Source organism: Hyperolius riggenbachi, chromosome 5, assembly GCF_040937935.1.
Source record: "Hyperolius riggenbachi isolate aHypRig1 chromosome 5, aHypRig1.pri, whole genome shotgun sequence".
Classification (NCBI taxonomy): Eukaryota; Metazoa; Chordata; class Amphibia; order Anura; family Hyperoliidae; genus Hyperolius; species Hyperolius riggenbachi.
In genome coordinates, this window is record NC_090650.1 from 414,976,555 (window position 1) to 414,995,223 (window position 18,669).

The 18,669-nt window shown below is 46.4% G+C and overlaps 1 protein-coding gene across 1 annotated transcript in view; it reads right to left on the reverse strand.

The window, feature by feature from the left end:
- Positions 1 to 1,464: 1,464 nt before the first annotated feature.
- ZHX1 (zinc fingers and homeoboxes 1) overlaps positions 1,465 to 18,669 on the reverse strand; it is a 60,050-nt gene continuing 42,845 nt past the window's right edge. The window contains exon 3 of the mRNA XM_068237987.1: positions 1,465 to 1,695. The gene's annotated coding sequence lies outside the window, so the exon portion shown is untranslated. The remainder of the gene's footprint in view (positions 1,696 to 18,669) is intronic.

An 18,669-nucleotide genomic window follows, 5' to 3' on the forward strand; every position in this document is an offset into this window, starting at 1 on the left:
AAATCCAATCGGACGACTGTTTTTATAATCATTCGTAATCGATTGTGCCCATCAACAGAGATTATTTACAATGAATCCCATCACAATTATATGATCGCTCAAATGATTTTTGATTAGAAACTAGACCATTAGTGGCCACTTTAAGACGGCCTTAAAGGGAAGGTCCAAGGATAAAAAAAATCAAGACCTACTTACCCGGGGCTTCCTCTAGCCCCTGGCAGCCAATATGTCGCTCGCTGCAGGCCTGCAGCTCCGGTGTCCCGGGGTCCCCTCCGTTGCAGATGCCGACCTCGCCAGGTCAGCATCTCCTGTGCAAGTGCACTCACGTTCGTACTCACGTGGCCTGGAACGTTCTGCACAGGCGCAGAACTACTGTGTCTGCTCAAAATGTTCCCAGCCACTGGATCGCAAGCGGCATGGCTGTGCACTTGCACAGGCGTAGAAGATTCTGACCTGACAAGATCGGCATCTGCAATAGAGGGGACCCCGGGACACCAGTGCTGTGGCGAGGGCACTAGTGTTGTCCGGATCATGAACGATTCGGATCTTTGATCCGAATCTCTTTTGTGAGTCGAATCATCCGAATCATCAAAATGAGTGATTCGGATCGCAAAAGGGGCAGGGCCAGGAGCGACACGCCCCCCCTCTCAGCGGGCAGCGGGGTCCTGGAAGCAGCAGAGATGGAGTTCTCTGTTGGAGGGGAGCCAGGGACAGGTAGATGAGAGAGAGGGGACATGGGTGCCACTGCCAGATATGTGAAGAGCACACATACTGGCTATAACGTGCTGCTCATTATAGGCTGGCTGTTCCGTAGTTGTGCACAGTGAACAAATTGGAAACTTTTGGCACAGCTCAGTAACTTTGCAGGCACTGTGATTGCAGCGCAATATGATCCTCCTGCACTCGCTCTAAACAGCTGCACTTATCTTCTGGGAATGCTTTCTTTCACTGTGCGACGTTTGCATTCAAAGTGTACAGATGAACATATAGGTGAAATATATGTAAAGCATATGATTGCAGCATGTGGGTATTGTGTGCAAACAAACATTTATGCTCTCTGCTCGTCCCTCCTCCCTTCTCTGTCCACTCCCTGCCCTCTGTCCATCTTCTCCCCTTCTCTGTGTGTCCACCCCCCTTCCCTTCTCCTGTCCTGCTAGTCATTTCACCCCCGAATGCTTCCGTAGTAAAATGATCCGAGATTCGGATCAAAGATCCGGATCTTTTCAATGATCCGATTCGAATCATCCGGATCATTGAAAAGATCCGAACTTCGCATCTCTAGAGGGCACAGGACGGCTTCCTGGGGCTGGAGGAAGCCCCAGGTAAGTAGATCTTGATTTTTTATTTTCCTCAGATGTGTCCTTTAACCTAATTTGTAAGTGTAAACTAAACAGGGTGGTTTACTTTATTTATTGATCAAGTTGATAAAAGTCTTTGCGGTTCCTCTCCACGACCCTCATCTTGATCCACCGCTTCTTTTCATGATTGAACTTCTCTGGACTGGAGTCGCTGTAAGACTTCTTTCAGCTCGCTGGAAAACTTTTTGTAATATTAATTGAAGGTGGCATCCTCAGGTCTGGAGTCTCGCCAGCTTGCTTGGAGTCTCATGCTTTGCTGATTGAAGAGGTGCTGACTCCAGCATGTGTCCCCCTCGAGGTCTTCTGCTCCACTGATGTTCTTCCACCGACACACCTACTGTATATTTATAGACACGGTTAGATAATACCGCTGGGTTACATCAGCGGTGGAGAGAGAAGCTCTGTGTCGCCTCATGTGTGATCAGGTCCTTATCATTCCCTTCCTACTGCTACAACTTCCCCCTGTATCTCGGGAACAGCTGACAGTGATACAACCTGGTAAAGGTGATGTGGGCACGGCAATCTTACTGTTACCAACACAGGGAGAGCACCAACCATTAATCCTTAGCGCCACTCCACTTGAAATACCCAGAGCTCACTCCGACCTGAATAATCGCAAATACCTTCTGTTTTACAGGACATCAGTATGAGAGGGATATTGAGGCTACCATGTTTATTTGCTTTTAAACAATACCAGTTGCCTGGCAGGCCTGCTGATCTATTTGGCTGCAGTAGTCTAAATTAGAGTTGGGCCGAACGGTTCGCCTGCGAACGGTTCCATGCGAACTTCAGTGGTTCGCATTCGCGTCCCGCAGGCGAACTTTTGCGGAAGTTCGGTTCGCCCCATAATGCACTATGAGGGTCAACTTTGACCCTCTACATCACAGTCAGCAGGCCCAGTGTAGCCAATTAGGCTACACTAGCCCCTGGAGCCCCACCCCCCCTTATATAAGGCAGGCAGCGGCGGCCATTACGCTCACTCGTGTGCCTGCATTAGTGAGAGTAGGGCGAGCTGCTGCAGACTGTCTCTCATAGGGAAAGATTAGTTAGTCTTAGCTTGTTCCTGGCTGCATACCTGTCCTGTTAAGTGAACCTGCCACTGCATACCTGTTCTGTGAACCCACCACTGCATACCTGTTCTGTGAACCCACCACTGCATACCTGTTCTGTGAACCCACCACTGCATACCTGTTCTGTGAACCCACCACTGCATACCTGTTCTGTGAACCCACCACTGCATACCTGTACTGTGAACCCACCACTGCATACCTGTTCTGTGAACCCACCACTGCATACCTGTTCAGTGAACCTGCCACTGCATACCTGTTCTGTGAACCCACCACTGTATTCCTGTTCAGTGAACCCGCCACTGCCGTCACTACACAAACAGCTGTTTGCGGTGCGTTACACAGTGAGTTTGGTGTGTCAGTGTGAAGCAGTACCTTAATTACACTACCTAATTGATGTATACACATGCAAGATGTTTTAAAGCACTTTAGGCCTGTCATTTAGCATTCAATGTGATTTCTGCCCTTAAAACGCTGCTTTGCGTCACATCCAGATTTTTCCCGGGGACTTTTGGCGTGTATCCCACTCCGCCATGCCCCCCTCCAGGTGTTAGACCCCTTGAAACATCTTTTCCATCACTTTTGTGGCCAGCATATTTTTTTTTTTTTTTCAAAGTTCGCATCCCCATTGAAGTCTATTGCGGTTCGCGAACTTTAACGCGAACCGAACCTTCCGCGGAAGTTCGCGAACCCGGTTCGCGAACCTAAAATCGGAGGTTCGGCCCAACTCTAGTCTAAATCACACCAGAAACAAGCATGCACCTAATTTTGTCAGATCTGACAAAAATGTTAGAAACACCTGATCTGCTGCATGCTTGTTCAGGGGTCTATTGCTAAAAGTATTAGAGGGAGAGGATTAGCAGAATTGCCTGGCAACTGGCATTGCTTAAAGTAAACCTCCAGACTAAAAATCTACTCAGCAGCACTGAAAAGGCCTGGTGTTTCTTTAACAGTTTCACAGCATCAGAACTTTGTTTCTCTTATACAAGCCTCATTTTTAGCTGCACAGAAGAAAACTGCCCGGGCTTTTTTCCCCTGATGCTGTGCAAAGCATGATGGGATTTTTGATGTTGTTCTCGTTCTGCTGTTTTGGTGCAATTTTTTTTTTTTTACATTTTGAATTTGACATTTGAAGCCTAGTGTGTGCAGCTGGGAGGGGTCATCAGGACACAGGACAGCTGGAACTGTGTCTCCTGCTCCTTGTCACCTCCTTTCAACCAAAAAGATGGCTGCCCCCACGACAAAGATGGTAGTCCCCATGAATCACAAACATTTGCCTGTTCTTTTAAAACAGGGTGGGTAAAAGATTATATTACCTATCTATTCTAATTAACATAACTAATGTAACTTGATGACAGTATGTTTGTTTAGGCTGAAGTTTCCCTTTAAAACTAAATACATATGGCAGCCTCTGTATGCCTCTCGTTACAGTTGTCCTTTAAGAAGGCAAACTTTTGTGTTTCATAGCATTTTAGTAAGGAGGCTTTTTGGTCCTTTTTAGCCCCTTACACATTCCTAGAAGTTCTGGTTCACCATGAGCTTGCTGGGCAATCTATGGTTCTGGCTGTTTTAAAGAGACACTGAAGCGGAAAAAAAAATATGATATAGTGAATTGGTTGTGTACTATGACTAATTTCTAGAAGATTAGCAGCAAAGAAAATATTCTCATACTTTTATTTTCAGGTATATAGTGTTTTTTCTAACATTGCATTATTCTATAATATGTGCAGATTACACAACACTCAGCATTCAAAATGATTCTTTCAGAGCAGTCTGTGAATTAATGACCTCTCCTCTAGCAGAGAAAAAGTAAACAGTTCACTTACAGTTGAGATAATAAAAGTCAGATAACAGCCCTCTCCACCACTAACTTAGTCAGAGAGCTTAATGGCTTGTTTGCATAGAGATAACAACTGGAGTTTCTCAACTCTTCCTGTACTGGAAACAATTACACCGATGTATCTGATCTTAATGTTTTATTTCTTAGCTGTACTACACATACAAATCATAATATCATCTTTTTTTTTCGCTTCAGTGTCTCTTTAAGTCCTACCCCATAGAGCTACATTAATCCATGCCATGCACCAATGAGGATCAACCAATCCGAAACAGTCTGTATGCATGTTGGATTAGTTTAGCTCTGGACAATTAACAAGCTGATACATCATTGCATTCCAGTGCTTCTGGAGGCATGGCTAGCTTAGAGGGACAACAAACAATGATTTGCATATTCAGCAGTGATGCATTGTGGGAGACACCATATGCTCACTCCAACTTGAATAATCGCAAATACCTTCTGTTTTGCATAGCATTTTAGTGAGGGCTAGCGTATCCACAAAAACTACCGTTTTTTAAAGCGGTTTTTCAGAGAGATTCTAGGCATGTTTTGAGCTATTTTCTAAGCATGCTTTTTGGAGCGTTTTGGTGTAGCGTTTTTTTATATTGCAGTACAGCTGCAACTGAACAGCAACTATAACAAAAAACGCTTGGAAAACCGCTCTGATCTAGCCCCTGATGAGTCCATGTGACGAAACGCGTTGGGCGGAGCTTGGGACGGCACACGGAGGTCGAGAGGATTGTTTCCAGGACGCTGGAATTCATTGTATAATGCTGTTTTAACATTACGGAAACATGAGTGTGATGTCACATTTTTTTAACATATTAAAAGTCTTTTATTGCGCTATGAAAGCATATGCTTAGTTTTTAAGGAGGACACCTTTGCGGGGGAGAGGATTCAGGATCTGACTGACATTTGATACAACCACATGCGAGAGCGCTGTTTGTAATTGAGCAGCCAGAAAGTTTGGTAATATCCACCAACAAACTGATGAGGATAAATGGAGCAGAGGAAGATATGTGGATTATGATATAAGTGCAGTGAGCTGTTTGTAACCAGGCAGCATCTCCATCTGGTACTCACAAAACCGTAACGGAGATACATACCACAGAGTGGATTGGAACTGTCACTATTTGGCGACACTGATCGGATTGGAACTGTCAAACTGGGAACGACCCTGTGGAACCGTATTGAGCGCATACACTGTATTGGATTATACATTAGCCAAGTGGTTTTCAACCCGAAAGAGTTTTTAAAAACGCTCAGAACCACTCTTGGTGTGCACCAGCCCTGAGGCCTGGCGCACACCGAGCGGTTTTTGTAGTGTTTTCCAAACCACTTCCGCCTGTGAAAACGCTTGGCTAATGTATTTCAATGGGATGGTGCACACCAGCGGTTTGAGGTTTTTAGCAGACCGCAAACGTGGGTCCTGCATCACTTTTGCGGTTTGCAGAAGCGTTTCTGCCTCAATGTAAAGTATAGGAAAAGCTCAAACCGCTTTGGAAAACGCTAGATCAGAGCGGTTTTCCAGGCGTTTTAGTTACAAATATTGTTACAGTAAAAGCTGGTACTGAACAGCTTTTACTGTAACAATATATGACATCTGCTACACAAAAACGCTCCCCAAAATGCTAGGCATGTTTAGAAAACGTCTCTAAACATGCCTCGAATCGCTCTGAAATCTGCTCCAAAAACCTCCAGCGTTTTGAAGATCTGCTGGCGATTTTGGTGTGCACTGGGCCTGAGGGCCCTTTTCCACTAGCAATTGCTAGCGTTCACGCTAAACGCTAGCGATTGCGATTCAGCAAAAGTCCAAAATTTCCTGGCGATTTCCCAACATTTGCAATCACGATTTTGCTATGCTATGCACTGCATAGCAAAATCGCGGTAAAAATAGTTCCGCGGTGCAATTGCGTTTTAGTAAAAAACGAATTGCGGTAGTGGAGATGACCTACCGCGATTCCTATGTTAAAAAGCAAACCGTAGCGATTTGAAAATCACTAGCGGTTGCGATTTCGCGATTCAGCCATCGCAAACGCTCTAGTGGAAAAGGGCCCTAGAGAGCTTTTTAATCTCTTTCAGCCCCTTACACACTCCTAGAAGTTGTGTTGGCCTCCTTTTTAAAGATTTTGTGTAAACGTGACATTGAACGTCAGACTTGGATTAAGGTGGGGGGAGGATTTTAGAGATATGCTGCAATTATAACTGAATAAAAGAGGTCTTTATTTTTAATTGGTGTGTTTAACTTAAACCCTCATATTTCCCCTTGACAAACTGACAGGAAGAAAGTATGCACGAGGTATAAATATAGTATAATGCCAGAGTGATGGACACACGGCTTACAGCAACAAGCGATGTTTATAGTGCTCATGTCAGAGCACTAAATGTAAAGAATCTATAAGAACATGATCTCCAGCTGTCACACTGGTGACATTCTGTTGGCTGAGGTCACAGTTATGTCACATTCAGTTTCATAAACAAACTACAGTATAAGCTTGTGGGTTCAGCTCTTGCTCGCCCTCTGCAGGCAGAGTCAGTCCTGTGCACAACACTGACACCAATCCATCAATAACATTATTATGATATAAGCATTTGTACAGAACTGACTCATTTTTCACAGCACTTCACAGAGGCCATCAAACATGGTACATTAATTGAGAGCCAGGGCTATATTTCAGGAGAATCTTAACTTATGTGTATGTTTTTAGGATGTGTAAGTAGTGGTGCATTGTGGGTAACCACAAATGTTCACTTAGGGCTGAGACACACCAGAAAAGCTCCCCAAACACTAGAGGTTTCAAAAGCTCTTCCCAATGTAATGCTATGTTGTTGTTTTTTTACAAAACCTCATCGCTCCAGTGTGCACAGACACATAGGATAACATTAGCAGGAGGTTTCAAAAACTCAAAACGCTCAGAAAAACTCATCTGGTGTGCACCAGGCCTTATAGCTGAATTATTGCAAATTTCCTTCTGTTTTAAAGGATACCCGAAGTGACATGATGAGATAGACATGTGTATGTACAATGCCAAGCACACTAATAACTATGATGTGTTCCTTTTTATCTTTCTCTGCCTGAAAGAGTTAAATATCAGGTATATAAGTGGCTGACTCACTCCTGACTCAGACAGGAAGTGACTACAGTGTGACCCTCACTGATAAGAAATTCCAACTATAAAACACCTTCCTAGCAGAAAATGGCTTCTGGGAGCAGGAAAGAGGTAGAAAGGGTCATTGGCTCATATATTTTAGCTCTGGCATAGTTCAATGAATGTGTCATTGAGCAAAAACAATAAAACAGTTAAAACTTAAAAAGTAGATTTAAATATAAAATAATACTGTGGAATATCTGCAAGAGCCATTAAGAGGCTCTTGCAGGACGTTTTTATAAGTCAGCATGTCATTAAAGTGGACCCAAATTAAAAATACAAGATTTCAGAAATTAAATCTATTTTCTAAATTATAATAATAAATAGCAGCCTTTTTTCAGCTGCATGATGACAAATATAAAATATTTTACATTTATTGGAGGAACCCCTCCCTTCCTTTCAAATTGCCGGGATTTTTCCGGCAAACTGGTGGAGTAGATGGTGTCCGGCAAAGGAGGAATTGCTAATGGCTGCCACCTGTATATCCCTAGTTATGAAAAGAGAAGGGTGAAAAGCATGCACTGAAATGCTCATAGGTTTGAAGGAGTGTTTATTTATCTTTGTATGTGTCAGAGTGGTGCAACTAAATATTTTTAATTAAAAAAAAAATATGTTTGGTTTGGGTCCGCTTTAAGTGGTTAAAAGAAGACATACAACCTCCATGCAGATAGTGTCCTGGCCAGCAGTGGCATAGCAGTAGGGGGCACAGAGGTCGCGACCGCACTGGGGCCCACCAGTGGGATCAGGGAAATCAGGCAGTGGGTTTGGCGGGCAAGCAGAAACGTAACTGGAGGGTAGTAGCCCCTGCGATCACAGAGGGCCAAGAGCTATAAGAGGGTCCCAACTACTAACCTTCCCCTCCTCTGGTAGAGGGCACTATACTTCAGATCAGGGGGTTTTGTGGCTACACGTGTTATGAGTGTGAAGCTCATGATGGCCACACATGTTTTATGACCTTTGTGAGATGGGCCGCAAGGCCGTGAAGGGGAGGCAAGGGAAGGGGAGTGAATATTGGAGGGGAGGCCATCTAAGTTTTGCTGTTTGGCCGGGGGGACCCATGAATTACATTTATACCACTGCGGGCATGTAATAGCCCGCAATGTTAAAATGTGGTTACGGCGAGGTGGTGGGTTTGGGGACTGATAATGGCCGATTGGCTTGTAATCTGGCAACTGGTTGGCTATTAGCCGATCTGCTATTACGTAGGTTAGTACTTTTAGTTATCACTAGCCGAATGGCTGGTACTATGGCTAGTAGTTGCTTTGGGTGGGTGCCGGGTGCTGGATGTTAGTTTTAGGCCTCTCTGCCACAAACAGCTGAAGGTGGTGAATTCACCTCCTGTCAGCTGGACCCATCCATTGGCCAGGAGCAGGTGTTGTACAGGCGCCCCCCTTTATGAAGGTGCATCGGAGCATGGCAGACCTTCCGGGGTAACACTGCTGTGTGCCAAACGTGACACGTGCAATACTACCAGTGAGATCTGAAGGATTTCTACCTCCTTGCTCTAGAGCAGGGGTCTCAAACTCAATTTACCTGGGGGCCGCAGGAGGCAAAGTCAGGATGAGGCTGGGCCGCATAAGGAATTTCACAATCGCGGCGCATCGCCGCCTCTCTCACTCTTCCTTCACAGAGAGGGGCGGGGAGAGGCAGCGATTGACGTCAGGAGGGGCAGAGCTGAAGCTGAAAGCTCTGCCCCTTCCAGGAAATGCCGGTGGATTGCCCCCCGGGCGATTTGGGGGCTCTGCAGCCCTCGTTTAGCGGCGGGGATGCGGCGGATTACTTGGGAGCACTGAAGCGAACTATAAGGAGGCTTTTGCCGCCGAGGGCCACAAAATATTGTATCGAGGGCCGCAAATGGCCTGCGGGCCGCGAGTTTGAGACCCCTGCTCTAGAGCGAGGAAGTGGCCTGACATCAGAGGGAGGGGGCGGGGCCAGCTCCAGCTCACGTGCTGTAGCTCCGCCTTCTGGCACACACACCAGCGTAATTTCATAATTACATGGTACTGCATGGTAGAGGCCTGAACGGGTAACTCGCAGGCACCCCACCTGATGCCCTGGGCGGGTCTAATTTTCAGCTCCGCTACCCACACCCGACCAGCAACCCGTTACCCGCTTTATGGTGAATCTGGTACCTGCACCCGACCCGCAACTCAAAAATGGGTACCCAAACCCGACGCGCATTTTGGGTAACCCGTGGACCCAATGCAGGCTTCTACTGCATGGTGCTGGATGGGATCAAAGCATCAGACTTCTTTTGGGACTTTGATCCACATAGGGTGACGCCACTTTGTACTAGATCCGGCAAGAGCACGCCTAGCGACAGCCTTAACCCCCTTGGCAGTATGATTCTTTCCGGATTTTAGGGTCTAAAAGCGATGCAATTTTTTTGCATGCTGTTAGACCCTAACACCGGGAAAAAAATCATGCTGCTAAAAGAGCTTGCAGCAGCCCCAGCACTTACTCTCCTCTCTGGTATCCATCTCTGAAGTTTTCCGTCCGTCCTCTGGGTGGCAGCGTAACCCAGTAGTGAGATTGCCGTTTGTCATCATGACACCAAGGGGGATGCAGAGCCTCCGTGGAGAGAAAGAAGAATGGCAGCCGATATTAGGATCCTCCGGGAGGTGAGTGAAAACGCCCACTGCGCGTATTGCTCTTTATATACCTCCAGCGGCTACTATGAGTCACGCTCGGGTTCAGCGGTGCTCTCACGAGTAATGATGAGTGGTTATTCGTGATTCAAATGAGCTGTAATTGCCGCAGCTGAGCGGCTGGATGCGGCAAGGTTAATTACCCACAATGCCGCCGTCTGCCCTGCGTTTCAAAGCGATTGCACGCGTCCTATTGGTCGCGTTGCAAGTCTCGCTATGATGCACTTCCTCCTTCAAGCCAGAAGGAGGAAGTGCGCCATAGTGAAGCTGATTTTATCTGCCAAAAGCGCCATTTAGTGACAGACATTTTTTGTATTATTGGACTATGTTCGACATTGGGCCTATACGGAAAAGGCCAATATTGGACGTAGCTCGACATAGAGTTGGTTAAGAAATCTTGGACCTTTTGTCTTTTCACTTATATTCTTTAGGGGACTACAGACTGGGAGAACCTTAAAAAAATCAATCCTGTGTCTCCCATCGCCATCTCCATCGTTCTCTGCTGTTTCCTCGGGGTGACGCAAGGTACAAACTGTGTTAGTACAGCGTATTGTTCTAAAGAGATCCCTTACAAAACCTCGAACAATACGGCGCCTCTATTCTAAGGACGTGACATCCATGTGTTGAAAGGGACCCGCGAGGTTGAGAAAGTACAAGAATGCTACGGTAAGTTTACCTGTCACTCATCTGGATTAATCTTAAATAAACAGACAATAACACGGTCGGCGTTGCTATGGTGACGTAGCTTCAGACCAAATGTTTTCAGTTTATCTATTTATCATCCGGTGTTCTAGAGTGAGAAACTTCATGCAAGAAAAGAAGGATGACACAGAGAGGTTACTTTGGGGCCACCGAAACTACCTGAAAAATGCATTCGTGTTTTGTGCGTATGCGGGGGAGGGGGGTTACATTGTTGATGGAACTGTAATTTATTTCCGCATAAAATCATAAGGTTAGATCCTGTATGGCCGTAAAAAAAAAAACGTGAAGCAACCCAAAAGAAAACCAAAAATTCACCTAAAAAGAGGAAATGCACTGGATCCCACAGTCTTCCCAGTTCTCTCTGCTCTCTCTTCCCAGCTCTCTCGTTCCCCAGCTGTTCTCCTTTCAAGATATGAGCCTTTTGGGAGTAGAGTTGTCGCAAACCTCCGATTTTGGTTCGCAAACCTCAAACACGAACATGCAAAAAAAGTTTGCGAACATGCGAACTTTTCGAACCGCCATAGACTTCAATGGGCAGGCAAACTTTCAAAACTACAAACCCTAATTGTGGCCACTAAAGTGATGGAAAAGATGTTTCAAAGGGTCTAACACCTGGAGGGGGGCATGGCGGAGTGAGATACACGCCAAAAGTCCCGGGGAAAAAACGGATTTGACGCAAAGCAGGGTTTAAGGGCAGAAATCACATTTTATTGCTAAATTGGAGGCCTAAAGTGCTTTAAAACATCTTGCATGTGTATACATCAATCAGGGAGTGTAATTAGAGTACTGCTTCACACTGACACACCAAACTCACTGTGCAACGCACCGCAAACAGCTGTTTGTGTAGTGACGGCCGTGCTGGACTGGTGCGCACCATGGCCAGAGTGCAGGCCAGGGCAGTTTTCAAGCCCATATGGTCAGGCTAATGTAGCTGAATGACAGAACAACAGTGATTGAGTGTCCAGGTGATCGAATTTTCTGTCCACAATGAAGCAACGACCTTATTATCTTCTTGAGTCAGGTGTGACCCCCAACACACTCATTTAGCCGGTCATTGCTTCATTGTGATACGCAAGCCCCTTCACCACGGCAAGGTAGCGATCACGAAGGGGAATTGACACATGTACATGCCTTTTGTTTTGTTGTTGCAGCCGCAGTGCAGCCAGAAAAATTAGGCAGGCAGGTGCACGCACCAGAACAATTATTATAGCGGCCGCTGCTAGCAGCGGCCTTAAAAACTCAAGAATCCACCTGGAGTCCTGGACCCTGTTGGTGGTGGCGGAGAAGGAAGTCAAGTGGCCTGCAGGCAGAGATGCTGTGTGGGGACCGACTTAGTCTTGGGGCAGGCAGAGATGCTGTGTGTGCTTTGCAGACCAGGCATCCGTGGTCAGATGGACCCTTGACCCAACGCTGTGTGCCAAAGATGACACCACTTGCCTTTCAACATCACGGTACAGTTTGGGTATCGCCTTTTTTGAGAAATAATTGAATGATGGTATATTACACTGCGGTGTGTGGCTTTGCTTTTGTGTGCTGCTTTTCCTCAGGTGGTCATCCCATTGCATTTTGTGCTTTGTAATTATGTGCCTTCCTAAGGTAGTTGTCCCTACGCGGGTCTTGGTCTTTCCCCAGCTCAATTTTCTTTGGCAGAGAGTACAGATGGCATTGCTCTCATCTGAGGCAGACACACACAAAAATTTCCACAACGCTGAGCCCTGGGATGATGGCACTTGGCTGCCGCCGGGGTGTTCCGTGGGGTGCCAGAATCAGAGCAGGAAGATATGTTCCGCTTCCGTGCGGAAGCTGAGGTGTTCTGTGTTAAATAGTCAACTACGTCCTGACAATATTGGGGGTTGATGGCAAGTGCCTTCTTCTGAACACTGTACTTTGGTCGAGGGCCGCACGAAATCACGACAGCACTACCTCGAACAGACCTGCCGGGTGGCCTGCCTCTGCCTCTTGTTTTGTCCATATTGACTTGACTAATACGATGTGCGGTTACACAGGTGCAGTGAAAAGGTTGCAGTGACTGCTGGTACAACAATGTGCGGTTACACAGGTGCAGTGAACAGTTATACTGTGACTGGTATTTAAAACTGAGTGCTGTTACACAGGTGCAGTGAAAGGCATGCATGGACTGGTATTACAAATGTGCAGCTGTTACACACAGGTACAGTGAACAGGTATGCAGTGACTGGTATTAACACTACGTGCTGTCACGCAGGTGCAGTGAACAAGTATGCAGGGACTGGTATAAATACAATGTGCAGCTGTCACACACACAGGTGCAGTGAACAGTTATGCAGTGACTGCTGGTATATAACGCTGCGTGCTGTCATGCAGGTGCAGTGAACATGAACAGGTATGCACGGTCGGACTGGTATTACAAATGTGCAGCTGTAACACACAGGTGCAGTGAAAAGGTAGGCACTGAATGTGCTGGGCCTTGCACAGTATAGCAATTAGCAAGGGCAAGCTGCGACACACAGGGCTGTATAATGCAGTGTCCGTGGTGCACACACACACAAAAAAAAAGACTTCACAAGAACATTAGCTCTGAAAAGAGCTTTTTGTGGAGACTTTGGAAGGCCTCGCTACCCTGAGTGCTTCCATGTATGAACGCGGCTGTACTGCGCAGTCGCTTGAGGCCGCTTGTGCATGATTTTGTGCTCCTGCGCAGGTACTGGTTAAGCCGACTAAATACAGCTGCGCTCGTACACGGCCAGGAGCGCAGCCCCCCCCCCCCCAGTAAAGGACACCTGAGGCAAAAATAAACTAATGAAATAAACGATTGTATGTATCTTCCTTCTTCTAAAAATGACTTTTTAAGATATTCCTCAGTTTGTATTTTATGCTTAATTCTACTTTTTCAAGAGAGTCTGAAGCCTTAAAAAAAAATCTCTTTTTACTTACAATTCCTCTTCAGCATTATGCCAATAGCTGAAATGCCGCATTCCCGCGGCAGAACGATGCTTCTATACCCCCCAAATCCCCGGGGCAAAATCTGGGGATTGCTTACTGTTAAAGTCAGAGCTTTGTGCTGTAGGTCTGCCTCTGCTTGCGTCAATCTGCTGCAATCGCCGCCTCTCCCAGCCCCTCTCAGTCTTCTTTCACTGAGAGGGGCGGGGAGAGGTGGAGATCCGCGCACAGATTGACGTGAGCAGAGGCAGAGCTAGAGCGGAAAGCTCTGCCTCCCCGGGGAACAAAACCCACGACCTGGAAAGTCGTGGAATTTTGTCCCGGGATTTGGGAGGTATAGAGGCCTCGTTCTGCCGCGGGGATGTGGTGTTTCAGCTATTGACATAATGATGAAGAGGAATTGTAAGTAAAAAAATATATTTTTTAAGGCTTAACTGTTTTAAGTTTTAACTGTTTTATTGTTTTTGCCCAATGACACATTCATTGAAGTATACCAGAGCTAAAATCTTTGAACTATTGATCCTTTTTTTATCTCTTTCCTGCTCTCAGAAGCCATTTTGTGCTAGGAAAGTGTTTTATAGTTGGAATTTCTTATCAGTGAGGGTCACACTGTAGTCACTTCCTGTCTGAATCAGGACAGAGTCAGCCACTTACATACCTGATATTTATCTTTTTCAGGCAGAGAAAGAAAAAAAGGAACACAGCATAGTTATTTGTGTGCTTGGCACTGTACATACACATGTCGATCTCATGTCACATGTCACCTTGGGTATCCTTTAAAGGCTAGGACCACACATGGTGCTTTTTAATGGTCACGCGCACATTCATTCCAATGTTCGCAAATTTGCTACCACTATTCCCGCGCATCACCCCCTGCATAAAATCGCTACGCGCCTGCGATTATCATAGGCTAGCGGCAAGTGGCGGAAGTCTATGGTGTGTGATGTGCACATTAAAAGATGTCCAAAATCACCCTGCGAAGACCGTACCCATTTTGTGCCATGCAAGTGGTCTTGGCCTAAGGGTACCATTACTGGCTGTGACAGCGATCACTCACAACACATGTTCCCTTGCACCAATCAGTGCTGCCTTGAGAGTTGTCAGGAGTGTGTGCGCACACGTACAAAAGTGTGAAGGTGCACAAAAGTGTGTGCACAAGGACCTGTGAGGGTACGTGCATAATCATGTGCCTGCGCTTACCATAGACTGTCAGCATGTGTCGGAGGTCTATGGTGAGTGAGGCACATGTTAAAACGTGCAGTAAATGCACAGAATTGCTCGTGGAAAACAGCTGCAGTTTTCTGAGATGCAATATGGTTACAGCCCAAGAATGATCACTGTTACTGACTGTAACAGTGATTCTTCACACAAAAAAAGGCACAGATAGGCTCAGGGAACTTGCACCAATCAGTGCTGCATTGGGAGTCGTCGGAAGAATTTGTGAAAGCACATATACACTCACCTAACCTGTTCAAATTCTCATTAATGCAGTTATCTAATCAACCAATCACATGGCAGTTGCTTCAATGCATTTAGGGGTGTGGCCCTGGTCAAGACAATCTCCTGAACTCCAAACTGAATGTCAGAATGGGAAAGGTGATTTATCTTGAGCGTGGCATGGTTGTTGGTGCCAGAAGAGCCGGTCTGAATAATTCACAATCTGCTCAGTTACTGCGATTTTCACACACAACCATTTCTAGGGCTTTCAAAGAATGGTGTGAAAAGCGAAAACTTACAGAATACGGCAGTCCAGTGGGGGAAAGTGCCTTGTTGATGCTAGAGGTCAGAGGAGAATTGGCCGACTGATTCAAGCTGATAGAAGAGCTCGTTACAACCGAGGTATGCAGCAAAGCATTTGGGAAGCCACAACACGCACAACCTTGAGGCGGATGGTCTAAAACAGCAGAAGACCCCACCAGGTACCACTCATCTTCACTACAAATAGGAAAAAGAGGCTACAATTTGCACGAGCTCACCAAAATTGGACAGTTGAAGATTGGAACAATGTTGCCTAGTCTGATGTATGTAGAATTTGGCATAAACAGAATGAGAACATGGATCCATCAAGCCTTGTTACCACTGTGCAGGCTGGTGGTGGTGGTGTAATGGTGTGGGGAATGTTTTCTAGGCACACTTTAGGCCCCTTAGTGCCAATTGGGCATCGTTTAAATGCCATGGGCTACCTGAGCATTGTTTCTGACCAGGTCTATCCCTTCATGACCACCATGTACCCATCCTCTGATGGCTACTTCCAGCAGGATAATGCACCATGTCACAAAGCTCGAATCATTTTAAATTGGTTTCTTGAACATGACAATGAGTTCACTGTGCTAAAATCATAACTATCTATCATCTGTATGCAGATGACACCCAAATCTATCTCCACACCCCTGACATATCCACCACTACCATGGACAAGGTCTCCTCCTGCCTATCTGCCATCTCCTCCTGGATGTCCGCTAGGTTCCTAAAACTAAATCCAGACAAAACGGAATTTATGATCTTCCCACCCCGGTCATCCCTGGACCTCCCAGATGTGCAGGTCACTGTTAACCACACTACTATTCACCCTACCTCTCAAGCCCGCTGTCTGGGTGTCAACCTGGACTCCGCACTCTCCTTCACTCCCCACATCCAAAACCTCACAAAGTCCTGCAACTTCCACCTTCGTAACATCTGTAAGATTCGCCCTTTCCTGACCCCTGCCACCACCAAACTCCTCATCCATGCCCTCATAATTTCCCGCCTCGACTACTGCAATGCCCTTCTGTCTGGACTCCCTAAGACCCGAATAGCCCCACTGCAGTCCATCATGAATGCGGCTGCCAGAATTATCCACTCCTCCCATCGCTCCACCAGGGCGGCTCCCCTCCGTGAATCCCTCCACTGGCTTCCTATCCAGTCCAGAATCAGATTCAAGATATTGTGTCTGACCTACAAATCCATCCACAAAACCTGTCCAACCTACATTTCTGATCTTACTCAGAGATACACACCAAGCCGCTCACTCCGCTCCTCCAATGAACTTTGCCTGACCGTCCCCCGAATCACCCAGTCCCATGCACGCCTCCAAGATTTCTCAAGAGCCGCTCCGACACTATGGAACTCCCTACCTCCACCCATTAGGGCAGCCCCCTCCTTCAACACCTTCAAGAAGGCCCTCAAAACTCACCTTTTCACTCTTGCATACCACCCCTCACAATTGCTCTAAACCCACAGCCGAACTCTGGTCCCCTACCTCTCGTGTCCCTACCTCTCCCTCTAGATTGTAAGCCTTTGGGCAGGGTCCTCACTCCTTTTGTGTCCTACCTGATCATGCACCTCTATTACTGTGCACCCATGCTATGCATTTGAGTGAACCTAACTTGCCTAACTCCATGCTCCCCTCCAGTGACTGACTAAGCATTACCTTGTACTCATACTGTGCTGTGTGATCTGGTTTTCTTGTATTCCTGTATTGTCATATTGCTGTTTGTCACCCCTAAATATTGTCTGTAACCTAAATTAATGTCCAGCGCTGCGTAATATGTTGGCGCTTTATAAATACAACAAATAAATAAATAAATAAAATAAATAATAAAATGGTCCTCACAGTCACCAGATCTCAACCCAATAGAGCATCTTTGGGATGTGATGGAACGGGAGCTTCGTGCCCTGGATGTGCATCTCACAAATCTCCATCAACTGCAAGATGCTATCCTATCAATATGGGCCAACATTTCTAAAGAATGCTTTCAGCGCCTTGTTGAATCAATGCCAAGTAGAATTAAGGCAGTTCTGAAGTGGAAAGGGGCTCAAACAACGTATTAGTATGGTGTTCCTAATAATCCTTTAGGTGAGTGCACATGCGAGAGTGCATGCACACACACAAGGTCTCATGGAAGCATGTGTACACACAGGATAGTGTGTGCATGCAATTGATTGTGTATACACATGCCTGATCGTGCATTGTGGCTTTGAAACTTCAAGGGCGCTAGACTCGCATAGAAGTGATCCCTGTTACTAGCAAAAAGGCACAGATTGGCTCAGGGAATGCATGTTCCCCTGCACCAATCAGTGCTACCCTGGCAACAAGATGCAGGGTACGAATATCTACAGCCCTAGAGCTGAGAACAAGTAGTAAGGGGCATAGATATTCTACTCTATTCAGGAAGCAGTTAAAAGGACAACTGAAGTGAAAGGAGTATGGAGGCTGCCTGTAATGATCCGCTCGGCTGGCTGCACAGGCAGACAGCTGTTTGACCATTCCTTGTGTCTGAGGGATGCAGGTCTCTGGATAAGAGACCTGGCTTTGTCTTGCAAGTTCCAGACCTGCTCTGTTGCTAAGGGATTTGCATACATTGGTTATGCAAATCATCTAGCTGCTGGCAGTATAAAGGTTGGGATCACCCACAATCCTTTGCTGGTCATTTCTTCAGGGTTTGTTGTAAACACTCCTAGAGTGTCAGCCATGCCATTTCTTGTTAAAGTTATCTTCGAGTAATTCTCGGAGCTGTACTAGGCAGTTCCTAGTGCAGTTAGATTGCATATCTGTTTTGTCTGTCTGTTGCGATTGTCCTGTCCCAGCGGTGGTCGACAGGAAATCGTTCTGTTTGTCTGGGTGCTAACCGGGGCAGCAGTTGCTACCGGTAGCCCCTTCTGATCTGTCTTGCTTGGATCGCACTAGTCTTGCGCTAGCGCTGTGGATCCTTCTGTTCTGTTTTCCTGGATCACACTAGCCTCTAGCGGTAGTGCTGTGGATCCTTCTGATCTGTCTTGCCTGGATCGCACTAGCCTTGCGCTAGTGCTGTGGATCCTTCTGTTCTGTTTTCCTGGATCGCACTAGCCCCTAGCGGTAGCGGCTGTGGATCCTTCCTAGCTTATTCCTGTTTTCCGTTTGTCTGATACGAACGCTTGCTGTAGGCTTGGTGAGGTAACCGTTAAGCAAGCGCTCGCGTTCTCGGTTTTATGTTTGTCTGTGGGTGGTTAGTTAGGGTGGCGTGCTTGTCT